This window comes from Ischnura elegans, chromosome 5 (genome assembly GCF_921293095.1).
Source record: "Ischnura elegans chromosome 5, ioIscEleg1.1, whole genome shotgun sequence".
NCBI lineage: Eukaryota > Metazoa > Arthropoda > Insecta > Odonata > Coenagrionidae > Ischnura > Ischnura elegans.
The window spans coordinates 111,687,471-111,702,942 of record NC_060250.1 but is presented as its reverse complement, the minus strand read 5'-3'; the positions used below and the strand labels follow the sequence as shown (position 1 = coordinate 111,702,942).

General features: G+C 40.4%; 1 protein-coding gene across 2 annotated transcripts in view; it reads right to left on the bottom strand.

Annotated features, from left to right (window-relative positions):
* Window positions 1–15,472, bottom strand: part of LOC124159417 (serine/threonine-protein kinase NLK2) — a 487,693-nt gene that overhangs the window by 116,836 nt on the left and 355,385 nt on the right. The gene's annotated exons all lie outside the window — the stretch shown is intronic.

Below are 15,472 nucleotides of genomic sequence, written 5' to 3'. Positions count from 1 at the left end.
CAGTGGCACGTGTTGGGGGAGACGGTTCGTGAGCGGGCACCTGCTCTTCCGCCGGACCTCGAATAAAAGTACGAGCGGCATCTGCACACGCCTCGCCCAACCACACGGACCTTCTCGCAGGTTCTCCCAATCCCAGAGAGAAGGATGAGAGAAGGGCCAGTTGGGAATGGAAATCATTGAGAGACAGCCTTAAGACTTCAGCTTTATATATCAGAGCTCTATATTGAGATATTTACCGGAACCTAATGCTCTATTTTACGAGAAAATGAAGTACTAATAACCTTGTAATTTTTATGCGAAGTCGCTGAGTATGAAAAGATTAATTACGTTGTACAACATATAAAATCATCATTTTCTGGCTCTATTTCGTGGAACACTAAAAGTCCATTTAAAAAATAGTTTGCACTTTTCAACACTTTCATTATCTTTTTAATGCACAAAGGGTTTCCCACGTACGGCATAATCAGGTGCAGAGGAGTTGGACTTGTTAGTAAGTTATTGTTGTCGTTATATAAATTGATATTATACCGATTAGAACGAGAAGCGAATTTAAAAACAGATAAATATGTTGTCAAGCATAAGTAGACAACTATTTTTCAAATAGATTAGTGAAGTTGTACGTTCTACACTACATTGTTCCAGAGAACGGTTTCGACAAATTTGTCATGAAATAATGATATATTATTATTGCAGCAACATCGTAGGAATTCTATCGATTAAGGTAGGCTTGCAAAGAGCACTTGCACGTCAACTAGCATGTACTCCATCAGGACATAGAATATCCCCTTTAATTCCCTTAAGGCCTATTCCCAATCATAGTATTTGTAAATCTTATTCTCTTCCCCCCAATCATCGCCTACAAAACATTCTTCCCTCCAACCCGGATTTTAGCACGGATTATGTGTTTCAATGTACGAGGAATTGATAAACATGGTGGGCGGAGTGGAAACATCTCCAACATACCTATAGAGGAGGTAACTGGGAGAAAGAGAGTTTGATAGGGGCGAGTGGGTAGAAACTAGCGGGATGAAAATGCTAAAAAGGGCGTTAGAGAGACGGATCTTTGTAGGAAAGGGGGAGAAAAATAACAAGATTTAACGACAGAATGTAAGAATACCAGTCTTACTGTGTAACTCAGTTGCATTAGTTTCGCAATATTCTTCACATAAACCAAATTTAACTGGTAAAATACTCAATCGATAATTATACTTTTTAAGGCGGGTTTGCAAGGGACAATTTCGAATCACCCTAGCCACCCTTACTCCCTTCTGCTTCAAGGCTCCATTCTCAACGAGGCCTCATTTATTTTTTAAGATAGAGAATGGGCGTAAAGAAATGAAGACCGTCAAAAGAAAAAGGACATTCCCATGAAAAGGCGAACACGTTAATACCTTATCATATATGCCATCTGGATATCGGTAATAGGTTCGAGGTAATGGACTGGTACGCAAAAATATCATATGCTTTAACTCAAACGTAATCATCCAATCGAAACATGAAAAATATGGACCTACTTGTAATCATGATGACAGTAAATTATTTTTTGAAGCAAGGACATTTTAGTACAACGATGTAAAAATTATTTTTTTTATCATGCACTCGTGCTGCAATGGCGTCATACATAACAAATGAGTGAATGGACCCGTTCGATAACGAAAACATGCCATTGATTCAAGAGGACTTTATGAGGTAGTATGCGATCTTTTGTTTCGGATGCAAATCAACTCCAGAATCAGCATGCAGATTGGATTTTCGAGCCCGCGGCAGCTTTATTCGCAACGACCTCACTCGCTAATAATTTACTACAATTATTTTACTCCAAGAGGCTTAAATAAGAACGGTGGTCTAAAACAATGACAGCCTGACTCCATTATTATTCAACAAGCGAGTCGGCAGACCGCAGAAAGGCAGTCTGATCATTAACGATGCCCTTGAATACACCGCGTCGTGCGTAGGCAGACGTTAAACAAAAAAGAACATTGGCACCTCACATTGATTTCCTCGAGATGGACGAAGGTAAGAGACGAGAAATAACCGTCCCGGCGTTATTGCTTACTCTCGAGTCTCACCGTGAGGATAAACTTATTGAACGGGGGCTCAGCGATGCTTTAACTTCCACCCCTTCATCTCGACTGGACACATAAAAGCGGCCAGGATTTCATCCGGCGAGCATATCCGTTTATGGTCACGTCGATATGGGTCACCTCGTAAGTTACAGACATAAAAATAAAAACAAGACGCCTTCTCGTCTTCTCTTTTACATCACAAAGCGGAGGTTAAAAAAGGCGATGGAAAAAGACCATCCGTCGAAGAGCGACCGGAATAAATTCACTTAGGCCCGCAGACCTTGAGGAGAACTGCCCCCTTCGGAGCCGCGGGCCGCATTGTCGTCATGCTACCTGAAAAGGAAGGAATGCCCGGGACGAGAGATAGGACGTCAGATCGGATCCTTCACGGCCGGGTTGACAAATGGGTTTAAGAGAGGTCGGAGGGGGCGCGCGAGCGTGTGTTCGCGGTGGGACAGGACGAATGGAAAGAGTAGGAACTCCCCTGGAATAGATTCGGAGACAAGACGACGGGCTCCCAATTGAGACCCACGGAACTTAAAAATCGCTCGACAAACTCACAATTCTCGAGCACCTACGAGACGTCGCATCGTATTCGAGTCACTCCTTCGGTTGGCGCAGACGGAGGGGGTGGGGGATCGTGGAGGTTGAAAGAAGGATTGGGGGGTAAAAGAAGAAAAGGCGGTTTATGTTGAGGATGTCTCGAGATGCTTGCCTTGACGAGGCGAGGAGGAGGCGAATATAAAGGCATAGGAGGTGAACTCAGAAGGGCAGGTCCACTAAGGATTAATTAGGAGGGGGTCGTTGAGCCGCATGGAAAAAATAGAATTCTACTTTGTACGCAGCTCACTCAGTAAATTTTTTAAATTGTATACTTAAAGAAACCGCTGAGAAGGAGCATTACTGCAAGCGTAAAGAGACTTAAATCATTTTAATATTATCAGTATTGTACCGATTAAGGTAGGTTTCCATGGAGAACTAAAGAAGTGATCTGGGAGCCTCCCTTTCCGTCCAGCACTACCTTCTTCAGTTCACTGTAAGGCCTACTCCCTTTCAATTTATCTAGAAATCCTATTACCTTCCTTCCCCTCCCTCGTTTACTTAACATTCTACCCTCTATCAACGTTTTCAACATCCCCTCCCTTCTAAGTACTCCTTCCATCCATACCTTCCGTCTCCTCTGTATATCATCTAAAAGCTGCCTCTCCTCGCAAACCATATCCAGCACTTCGTCGTTCCTTTTCCTCTCCAGCCTAGATAATTGACGATATTATTATTAAAGTGCTCTACCTATTAAGGTAGTTCTCCCTAGAGTACTAAAAAAGTATTCTGTCAGCCTTCACTTCTTTCAAGTAAGTACGATAATAATAAGAAATGGATAGCCGCTGAAGGTGGGGTTCAAATAAATCACAAATCGCTGAAACCAATTGCTCACGGAGAGCCAAATAATATAAAACAAAGGACGAGCAAAGGCGAGGACTTGAGCGTCTCCGCACTGGCGATTGTGATTGGAATAGGACAATAAAAACGGGAAAGCAGCTACAAGTTGGGAAACCACAGTTCAAGAATTGTATCGTTCATAAAGACAACGTCTGGGCATTGTTAAAGCTTTTAAAGACTAGTCACTTCGACTCGCTCGTTGTTTGATGCCGCTATCAACGAAGTGAGATACTTCGACATTTATTCGCTCGGAGAAGTGAGCATCAATAAAAAATCCTATTGGCTACCCATGTTCTGAATAGAGATCTGCTCATGCGAAACACAAGAGAAACGCTGTAGCAGCAATAAATTATCAGCATCAATTTCTCCTCTCTTAAATTCTCACGGCAATGTTAACGGACATTCTGATCATATTTATTAAATCTAAAATGCCTACACGAATAAATTGTATCAATTCATTTAGCGAGAGTAAATCATAGAACTCAAATTTAAATCATAGACATTTAATCGACCATGGTTTAAATTTGGACTAAAAATTTAAACCATGACTAAACATATTACTAAATATCAAACTCAAATATTATGAAATACCACAGAAATTTACCACGACTCGTAGAGTTGGAATTAGTCACGGAATTCAAATTCTGACGACAATCATTGTTTAGGTCCGATAGATTGGCAACACTAAATTCCTTCAAACAAAAGAAGAATAACAAAATTCTAGCCATTGGTGCAAAAATTCTTTTTTTTATAAATTTATCCACACACGGATAAAATCTACCGTCATTAAAGGTAAAACCGTTAAAATTACGTCGACGGAAACGAATAACTAGCATTAAGCTATTTTATGTTTCAATGATAGGAAAAGTCCACCTTCATGGTGACGAAGCTGATTTGTCTCCGCAGGCAAAAAGTATTGAATAAGGGATGGAAAGTAATTTAAAATGCTTTTATTCACAGACGTCTCTACTCAATGGACCACACGTCGGTACCAGTCCATCCAACCGCTAACAAGTCAAACAAATGAAAATAAACCGGCCTTGAAAGTAAAAAGAGATAACCCACCCCCATCCACAAAATAAAAAGAAGCAGGGAGAGAGAGAGAGAGCGACCGCTTTTTCCTTCCATTAGGATTGAAACTTGAACGAGCGGTGGGGGAGGATAAAAACATCTGCAGCTTTCTGCCACAATGAGATAGGGAGGAGGAGTCGAGCGCAAAACGGCACGAAAAAAAATAATGAAAGGGATGCTTTGAGGACGGGGAGAGAATTTTCTGCAAACTCCGGAAAGGAGCGTGGGGGCAGATGAGATCAGATGGGATGCCATAAAGGTGTCGCGAATCGAGTGGCGGGCGGCCTGCGATATAAAAGGCCAATTGCGCCAGAGCGACCGCGCGGCCTTCTCCCGGGTGGAAGGCGGGGGAGGGAGAGGCGGGCGACCGGTCGACTAAGCAGCGGTCAATGGAACATTTCTATGAAACGCCGCGTCGGGAACCTTGAGAGGGATGTAAAAACTGGAATAAAAAGAAAGAGTGGCGGGATATGGGGAGGTGGTGGGAGAGATGGAAGAAAAGGAAGGGGCGGAGGGGATTCGACTTGATTTTCCTTTTATCATCCGCGATTGGTTTGAAGATGCCGTGGGAAATGATTTGTACGCCCGTATAAATAGGTGCTCGGTCCGGAGTCAAGGGAGCGGCCAAGTGATGGGTAGGTACAGAATGCGAGGGCGTGGAAGCACGCCGGAAATCCGAGAAAGGGGAGGGGGAGGAAAAGAGTTGGGCATTGGAAGACTGGATTCCCTCATTCACAAACCCACGACACTGGGAGACAATTTCAATGGCTACTCGTCCGGCGTCTATAATCAGAACCCGAAGTTCTTCGCAGGCAAATAAATAACATCCACATGAGAGTGCCTCAGTGAAGTTATCAAGAAGGTTACGCTTCATAAACAAAGGAACAGAGAATAACTATATGTATACGATTAATATCAGAGTACGAAACTATGAGAGGCTCAATTATGATGATGGAGAGGTCACAAATTAATTTTCACAGAGACTTCGAGTTACGCTGCGGGCAAAGCCTGAAAATTTTCTGAGACACTAAAATAAACCTGAATGCCATCGAAGATTAGCATAATACGTGGATATCATTAAAAATCCCTCCCATAGATACATTTTTCCCATAGCAACTCTTTCCACTTCACAGAAAATGTTGCCGAGATTAATATCGTCCAAGTCTTGAGCGACAGTTAGCTATCACAAGATATAACTCGTAATAATTGTCAAAGTGCGAATAATATCCTTTAACCAAGAATAATAAACGCTTACTGCATTCATAGCGCCCATAAATAAAACTATACCATAAAAATTCAACTGATATAATTGGTTAGAACTGCGACTAAACGTTTTTTTGGATGGTCTTCGAACCGTCAAACTGAAATACCCCATCATTCACATATAATAATGAGCTAATAGATGATCCCAAAAAAGTCGAGAAAAAGGCTATAAAATCTTCAAATAGAAACGAATTCACTCATTTACCCAGAATCTTATCACTGACGTTAGGAAAGCTAGGATAGAGCTGCTCGGAAATACTACAATCCATGGACGTAATCAACCGCAGGCGTCAAAAGATAACCTAGTTATTACTATCACGGGGAAAATAAACCTATCAGAAGCATATTTTTCACTTGGGTTATAAATATATTTTATGAGCATTCAAAAGGTACGAAAGGGACGTATAATTCCGGACGAATAAAGTCACTTCCCTTCTGAAGGTCGGCTATTTGCCTCTCGAAGCCGTATATCATAGTTTCAACGCAGTCACGCTCATAAATTTCATTCAATATCGAAGAAAACGAACTGATAATAGGGCTTGCTTCAGAATCCATTAAAAACACATCGCTGTTTATTTGTTCAAACCATGTCATAAATATTACTCCAGAATTTTTATCACTAATAATAGGGAAGTAAAAGCAAATAGCTACATTATTGCTCAAAAGAAGTATCACAGTTGGTGGTAAACAGAATTGCGTGGAATGGGCCCATATCTCCAAAATTACCACCAAATCTCATCCCATCTCCTTAAGAACTAAGTACTTGATTACACGGCCAAAACTCACAGAAGAACAACTAGGCCCTACGTTAAGGTAAGTAAGACGCTTTTTAAGTGATCATAACCCTAAAACGAGATGAAATGTTTAACAAAAGTAATATTTTAAAATGGATGGACGAACGTATTTGCGTAATGTTCATCCCTTACATTGTAACTTATAAATAAAGACGAATTACATCAATGCACTTATGTTTTTCAACATAATTAAGCCCAGGATTGCCGGATTCCAGTAATCAGTACAAGTCCTTTAATTCACATTAAATATAGGGGTTGAAAGGCCGTGGGAAAACCTCAACATTTAACCCTGAAGAAACTCTAATTTATGAGCTTTGGAATGATCAATATGTAATGGAAACTAATTTTTTGAACAGATTGGGGCACATCAGGTCAACCAGTGTCAATTTACAATCTCTACAGCAGTTGAAATCACAGTCACACTGACTCTGCGAGAAAATACCAAAGGAATGCATTTCACAAAAAAACTTACTCTTGATTTCACACACGATTCCTAACCTAAATTCTTATAACCTTTTTCCCCTTCATCAGCAACGGCGAAAATTATCGTAAGCTAAATAGTCGATATCTGTAAACCCTTCCATCGGTAAACACAACCACGAAATCCTCTACTACTGCGCCACGTGCGTTACCTCACGTCAACCAAGATCCCTTTACCGCCCCCAGGAGGGACACCGCAAGAACAGATGGAATAGGAGGTGATGTGAGACTTTCTGATGGAGGTTGGGAAATATGGAGGTATTAAATGCCGAGGGACTAGGAAATGGCGTGTAGTTGCAACTTCTGGGTTAAAGCGATACAAGGCGGCACTCGCAGACCAATAATGTAGATTACATGAAGGAGTAGACAAAAACTGCACACAACGATGATGACGAAGCGTATGTGCTCATTGGTATGACAAGGTTCTACCTACAACTCATTTTTTTAGAAGACTTAGCTCAACCTCATAACTTTTGTTGCAGAACTTTTGTACTCATGACTATTCATTAATACTTTTGTTTTCCTAATAGTTTTATTATTTTCTACAAGAAAGCAGGGAAAATATGTCGAACTTTAATTGAACATACGAGTTCTAACATTCATCCAAATCAATCAAAACTGCGAAAATAATCTCATTACATCGGCAATCCTTTCCTTACCCAAAAACAATCACCTAAACCACGTATAAGAGATAACATATAAATATAATTTTAACATTTCAACCAGCTTTAATAATGAGCCTTCAATTGAAATACGAGTATGTTTGTCCAAATCCATCTACAACCGCGAAAGTTATCGCGACCCATCAACGCCACCAGCGAATCCCTATCCTACCTCGCCGCATGCTCTAACTCACGTCGCACGAGATCCCTTTAACATCCTAAAGAAGGGCACCGCAAAGAGGGAATGGAAGAGGACGCGAGGTGGGGGGCGGAGAGAGATGCCGGAGGGTACGTCCAAGAGGAGATGGATGAGAGGGGAGAGGGAGGGATTACAAGGGCCACTCATATCGGAGGGGTCAAGGAAACGAGCCCCGTGCTCTTGAATCGAGCGCAGGTGGGCGGAGGGGGGTGGGGGTGGGGAGGGGGAGGTCTGATGAAACGGCGGCCGGATCATTGTGTCCTCCGCCGCTGCATGGACACCGGTGTTATCTCCGGAAGGTTTCGACCGGGACGCGCACGGATCGAAGAGACGGGACCGCCCTTATATTACCCACAGACACGAGGCATCTCCCGCCCCAATAGCGCTCCAAAGGTATCCAAATGGAGCCTACCAACAAAGGCCAACAGTAAATACGTACTAATCTCCAATAGAAATGTACATGCAAACTGAAAAGAATTAGCGACACAGGAATGCTTTTAGTATCACATGTAATGGCCGTGTTACGAGTTTGAGTGATGATAGCAAACAAAAATTTTCCCAACTAAATTTTCTAGAAAAAGTCAATATAAATCAGCACTCCTAATCGTGCCCATGCACATCGAATTAATTCGAGGCCCACCAGCATTCATCACATAAATAATTTCAGATTTTCCCACTGTCGTTTTAACTGACAAGATTTCATTGTGATGAAAAAAATACTATACAAAAATTATCATTATGCAACAGAAATCGTTATGATGAACACAAAAACAGAAGAAAATGTATGTAAACAGAGAGTAAATACTTCAAGTATTAGTGCTATGATTGTGTACGCACTTGATAAATCAACAAATAGCAGCATGTTTGAAAAATCGCATTAAATCTTAAAGAGAGAACTCAAGAGTCGTACAAAACGAAAAGATGTAATGAGAGGAGTAAATCGATATAAGATTGCCAACCGTGCCAAAACGTTTTGCAATCTGGCAGACTTTCGAAGTAACTTAGGTAGTTTGGGGAAGTAAATTAAGGATTGCCTCAAAGGTGGCATGAAAAAAATTAAAAGCAGCTGAATATGTTCGCAAGAAAGTACAGCAAGAATTAGAATTAAGTTCACAGATCACTTTGGTTTAGCATGTCTGATCAAAAAATCCAAATTCACGATGTCACTATCACAATAAGTAGAAGGAAACTAAGCAAGAATTCAACCAGTGCCGAGAATGCGAGGGTACAGACTACATGATACAAAAATGGCTGCATGTAAGCCGTGGATAAAATTGACAAAATAAAAGAAATATTAAACGAAATCAATATGGAGTAAGCCACATCTCGTTATCCACGCATCGGCGATCTTTCACAAAAGAAAGATCCCAAAACTTTCGTAATAAAATCGAAGCGAGGGCTAATCATTGGAAGCACATTCGCGCACACTCATTGCGAGTCTTGAGTTTGACTGTAAAAATGGCCGACGGCGACATGTGTTTGACAGATAGTTGAAGGAAAAAGACGCGACGAGCCGGCTGAACGTCTACTTCGAGAAATCTACAGCAAACTGCATGCCGCTGGGCCGAAACTGCAAGAGATGCAAAACGCTTACGAAGTCACGCACTGCACTGATGCGAAATAAGAGCACGATGCTCACGCTGCAGCGCGGAATGCACGCGAACTTGAATAACATTCCCTGACGCAGCAGGGGCCTATCAAGTAAGCCTAACGAATTATTTCCGGCTTGCCCTTAACTCGCTTATTCTGTCGCTTAAAAACTACACACGCATGCACCATGCGGGCATAACACGCTAAAATTACGTCATCATATCATTTCGTTAAATTTAACTACATTACAAGGAGCATCCGTCACAAAACATGGTAAAAATAGTTCTAGTGAAAATTTCAAAATCGCCATCTGAACTTCTAGTGCTCTACCGATCACTGTAGAATAAACAATCACAACATAATATTTTCGGTAATCTACATCATATCCAAGTATTGCCATTGATTCAAAATCGCGGGATTGTCTGAGCGCAGAAAAATGTACATAATAATTAAATTAGAAATACCATTTCCACGAAAACACTGATGGCCATATAAACATCACTTTCAAAAATTATTTACGAAAACTTAGAAACAAACATGACTTAAATTGTTCAGTAAGAGTATAGGTGGGTTATTATGAGCGTCAAAATTCGATCTTCAGGGTGACGGCTGTAACATATTGCAACATTTCCTTTTTCCCTGTCTTCGAATGTAGTAAGTTTTATCCTAGTTTAAAGCACACGCGTACTTCTTTATCTCTTCAATCACCAACTCTGTCTTACCCGCGACCCTCCAAAGTTCTTCCTTCTCACTGGCTATGTTAAACGCCTACTCATATAAGTTTCTCGCCGTCCTACTGAGGGAAAACTATGAAAAATATTCAAAGCCTCTCACGAAGAAAGGAAATTATGGGAACAGTCAAGGAGGACATGCACTAATCTCTATAATAATAGTCGAAATGAGTAAGTTAAAATTACTTTAGCACCTTAATACGTAGTATTACTTCTAATGATCTAATAATGATGAAATCAATTTCATCATCAAATATGCTCTCTCCATTAATGAGAGGAAATGAGCAAGTCGCTGGGTAGGTAGTAGCCTACACATCTAATGACTTCATATACCTTCTGACTTGCAAGACAGTCCCCACTAAAATGAAAGCTCAAATGAAAATCATAGTCGATAGAGTTGTCATGATAAACACAGAAAATAAAAACAATAAAGGTAATTCGACGTTCACGTGTATCAGACACCCCAGAGCAAGCAAGAAGATTCTCAGAAGAATCGTGATCAACTACTTACATCAAATCGCGCACATCCTAGTGAGGTTACATTGCAATCACTACATGAATAGAGGAAAATTTGAGCTGACCACATAATTCTCCGTTAATTCCATCACGGGATAGGTGAAACCGAAATATCTCAAGTTCCTATCACTGCTAACTCATGCGCGACTTTAAATAACTGTTGATTGGGTAACTGAAGGTTTTTTTTTTACAAACGTTAGCCATCCTCGAGATTTCAAGCAACTGAAAGTGAAGGCAACTCATCAAGTGAATCTGAATAATAACGGAAAAAAATCATTTTTAATCTTCTTCTCAATACCAGCAATATTTGCATATTTCCTAGACAAATTTCAATCTTTAAAACAATATGGCTTCTTTCATTTCTTTCAATCAATGAATGACCTCATTTTATTAAAAGAATAAATTTTCGACTTGATTAACTAACTTACGACGCACTTGATGCAAGAAACTCTGCCAATTGAACGTGAAATATAACTAATAAACTCGATTATGTCACGGTTGGAATCAAGTGAAGGGTAGTTCCCTTTTTTTATTATTTCATTCAGCAACACCAAATTACCCTGAACTAAAAATATAAGTCCTCATTTCAAAGCATTAAGAAGACTGCAGCACGGAATAATGTTTGCACAAGAAACCATCTCCGCCATAAACAGAGATCGGCAAGGCATCGTACTCAATGCAAATGGGCGTAATCACGATACATAAATGAAGCGATAAATTCTAGCAATGGCTCAAAACGAAGTCAAAAATAATAAGCAAAGTTATTTGAAGGATTCTTCTGGGAAGAATCGATGAAGTGAAAAGACATAAATATTCAAAGGCTCCGGATTTAAAGTACCTTTCAAATCAGACCACAACGGAAAGCAAATCAACCGATATATACTACCTGATCGAAAATATGTAGGCGAGGAGTAACACTTCGCACTTCACCACGACGAGGCAATCCAAAAGAAAAAAAAAACAGACGACGACCGAAGGCACGGGAAATACGCTCCTCTCCAGTCCATTGCACCCATTTTGTGACTTAACAACGCCTAATGATAATATCCGGAAGAGATAAAAAAAGACAACAGCAGACGCAGACGAGAGACGGGACAGGAGCGTTCTGAGCAAAGAAGGCATTGAGACGATGAACTTTTTCGCAGCGCATTAACCTCGATGAAAGCGAAGCAATTTGGATTATGACCGAACCACCTTCCGCCAGGCAAAAAAAGTGGCAATGCTATGCTATGGCTTAACTGCGAAAAAACTTGAGTAAAAAACATGAAAGCGCTACTTCAGCAATGAATCCCGGCATAATGGTATTATTACGTGCAACTGATAAATTCATAAATAATTTCAGCAAAAAGGGAGTCTGAAACGGAGGTTTGGAGGAACATAAAAATAAGAGTAATAAAATTTAATGCGTGATAGCTTCTTTTTTCATTTATCTCCAGCAGTCAATGGCGTATTTAAACACAAGTAGGCAGTTGAAATTACCAGTAAAAAAACCTAATTTTTATCTCTGTCATTTCCAGCCCAGAAAAATATAAAGGGCCAAACAGCTTGGTTTTTGACAAAGAAATACTGAAAAGCATGGCCTCATGATTTCTTTCGAACTCTTACATCTAGCAACGAGTTTTTTCTATGGATAGTAGCGCTTCAAGGTGCGGAAACATGGACCCCGACGAAGAAGGACGAGAAAAGACTTGAGGAGCTAGAGATTTGGGCGCGGAGGAGATGGGAAAAGGTGAAGAAGACCAAGAGGAAGTGCTAGACATGGTGGGCGGAGAGAGGAAACTTCTATACAAAATACGGAGGAGAAATAAGGTTTGGATGGAGCAAGTACTGATCGCACAAGGGATACTAACAACCATAAAACGCTCCTTGTAAACCAACCGCAACCAATATCTACACACTACCCCGCAATTCGCTTCAACAGGCATGTGGTCTAACACCAGCCGTAATCAAATAAAAAGGAAATTCTCTAACACAGTTCCGCCCAAGCATTAATTAAAATCCTTTATTCTTCAGGCAAAAAACGAGTTAGCATACATATACGTTCAGATAATTTTGACAGTTGATACAAGTGCAGTGCAATGTAAACGCTTACAGATAGGTAAAAAAACAAACAGAAATTCGGCCCTTAAGGGCTTCACTTTCACGTTTTAAGCATAGAAAGTACTTTTTCTGCCCCAAAAAAAACTCAATAGAGGGCCCTCAGTACTTAGGGCCCTTGGAGCACGGGTTGCCATTATGCTTAAGTAACCAAACGTAAAAACATGAATATAAACCTCATTTGGATCATTTTGAGACTAGGAAAACATAGCTTTTCTCAATTCTGAAAAATAAGGGCCGGCCTAATGAGGATCGTAAGCAAAAGATTTATTAAAGTTCAAATCTGTAGCCTGAAAGTTCATTAGGCTGCCCCTTTGAGAGTGCACTCTTACACCACTACCCTACAATGCCAACTGAGCAGAGAGGAAGGAAAAACTGCACTTGCGGTCGGGAGTCCGGAGCGAACATATCCGAACCTCAACGAGTGGGTAAAATGGAGTGGAAAAACTACAAAAGAACGCGGGGCCTGGCGGTGCAGTGGGAGATAACGCACGCGATGTGAAGCGATGCTCGCACCCACAAAAGCCTCGCTTATAATGCGGTTTGAGGCCGAAGGGAAGTGCAGCGCATGCAAGCGGTCCAGAACACCTGTTTAATGTGCAGGCCCACTTCCTTTTTTGTTCGCCGGGCAGATGCTTTTTTATTCTGCAAGAGAGGAGGGAGCGGGGATCTTATGCCACGGGATGGGGAAATAACCTGCTCCCACGTTGATTTTTGCTTTCGGTTCGATTTAATGGACCCTGCGGGATGCGAAAAGACGTGAGAAAGAGGGGGAGGGGGACGAAAGCCAGGTGCTGGACGGTGCTCAGCCTGAACTAAAAAAAAATAATAATTTAGGACACGAATGGTAATGAGATCGGACGGGGGTGGTCGCTTCTGAACCCCGCAGCGTCGAGAAAGGTTCGCAACAGATGAGTGACTGGAGTACTGCAAAAATGCCAATCATACGCCCTCGAAATTGAAAATCTCAGACCCAAACGGGAAAACAAAACTGCAAAGATACGTAAGAAAATATCCAATGAATTCCAAAGAACAAATAAATACGCAGAATAGAAAAGAGACATCAACTAGGGAATACTCCACGATGACAAGATATGTGGACGAACGTAATCATGTATTTCATAAAACTAAACAAAATAGTTTATTTTAATGCTAATAAAAATAACTACGAATTATTCTTAATAATCTAAAATGGATAATGAATGATCTAATGACCTTTTGAAAATGATTTAAAAAAATAAGTATCTATGGTGGAAAGTGAACTTAAAGTTACTTAAGAAAACTCACTAATAATACCTTTCTGGGAAAAAAGAAAGAATATATCGATCAACCTATAGATGGTTATCATCGAAATATAAATCCTCGTGGAATAGCCATGAAGGGTATTTGAAACCATGTTACCAATAGTAAAATGTCCACGAGGAGACGTAGACAATCGTTCTCCTGCGGCAGCAACAACACCACAAGTATCAAATTAAAATGTAAAAAAATAAAATCAAGTCAACATAATAACAAGCTTAAATCACCATGCGTAGAAAAATTTAAGGCACCATCACAGAACATATTTCCTTTAATATTTGTTCTGAATTGCTCCATTATTCAGCATTCAGAATATATATAACAAAATATAAAACTATATGCAGCGCTAATCATTTGATTGCAATGGCCGTAGTAAGCTCAAACTCTATTTTTTACGTTTACGATCACTAGTTTTACAATTTTTATGAATATCTTGGTTGACATTTATTATTTTATTTCTAGGTGATTTATAAAACCTACCAATATCGTTTTATTAGAGGAATGACCAAAATCACTACCCAGTGAAAGCAACCCAACAAATTAATTCAAAATTTTACCGTTACTAGCTTGTTAAGTGAGATACATAAAAATCAAGGAGAACCAAAAGTCTGATCTGAATTTCCTGGCCCAGTGGAAAAGTTTGAAAACGAAAGCCGACAAATACCCACAACAATGTCGGTGCAAGTGATACGCTCTTTACGTCAGCACGATCATGGTCAATTAGTTTGTCAAGAGCAAATAAACAAGGAGAAATCGTGCATGCCACGCGTTGGATCAGCGAAACTCGTTCATCTACAGGAGTAAGTCGGACCCTAATGCACTTTACCTGTTCCGAAGACTATCTCTTCACTTGAAACCTATCCATGAGGTGAATTGTAAGCGACACTTAATGCACAACATTAGTAAATTCATTGGCTCCAAATTCCGCAAGTCATAACATGAAACAGCAACTTGGATGAATATCTGAAAGAATCCGTTGAATGCTAAAAGGCAACAGATCATGCCATTGATATATTATTTTTTAGCTTTTATTTTAGAAAGAAGATACACATTTGCAATAAATTTCACTGATTTTCATTGTTTTATTTAGCGTTTAAGCCGTTAAAGATTTCACGTGGAAGCCGCAGGACACCATTTCAGATTGCATTTCATTTTTTTTTCTACCGCTCGGCATTCAACCCATCTCTCATTATCGTATCCATGAGCCAGTTCCCTTCCTCTTCAATATCCTTCCCTGACACAGTCTTACACCTCACCCTATTAC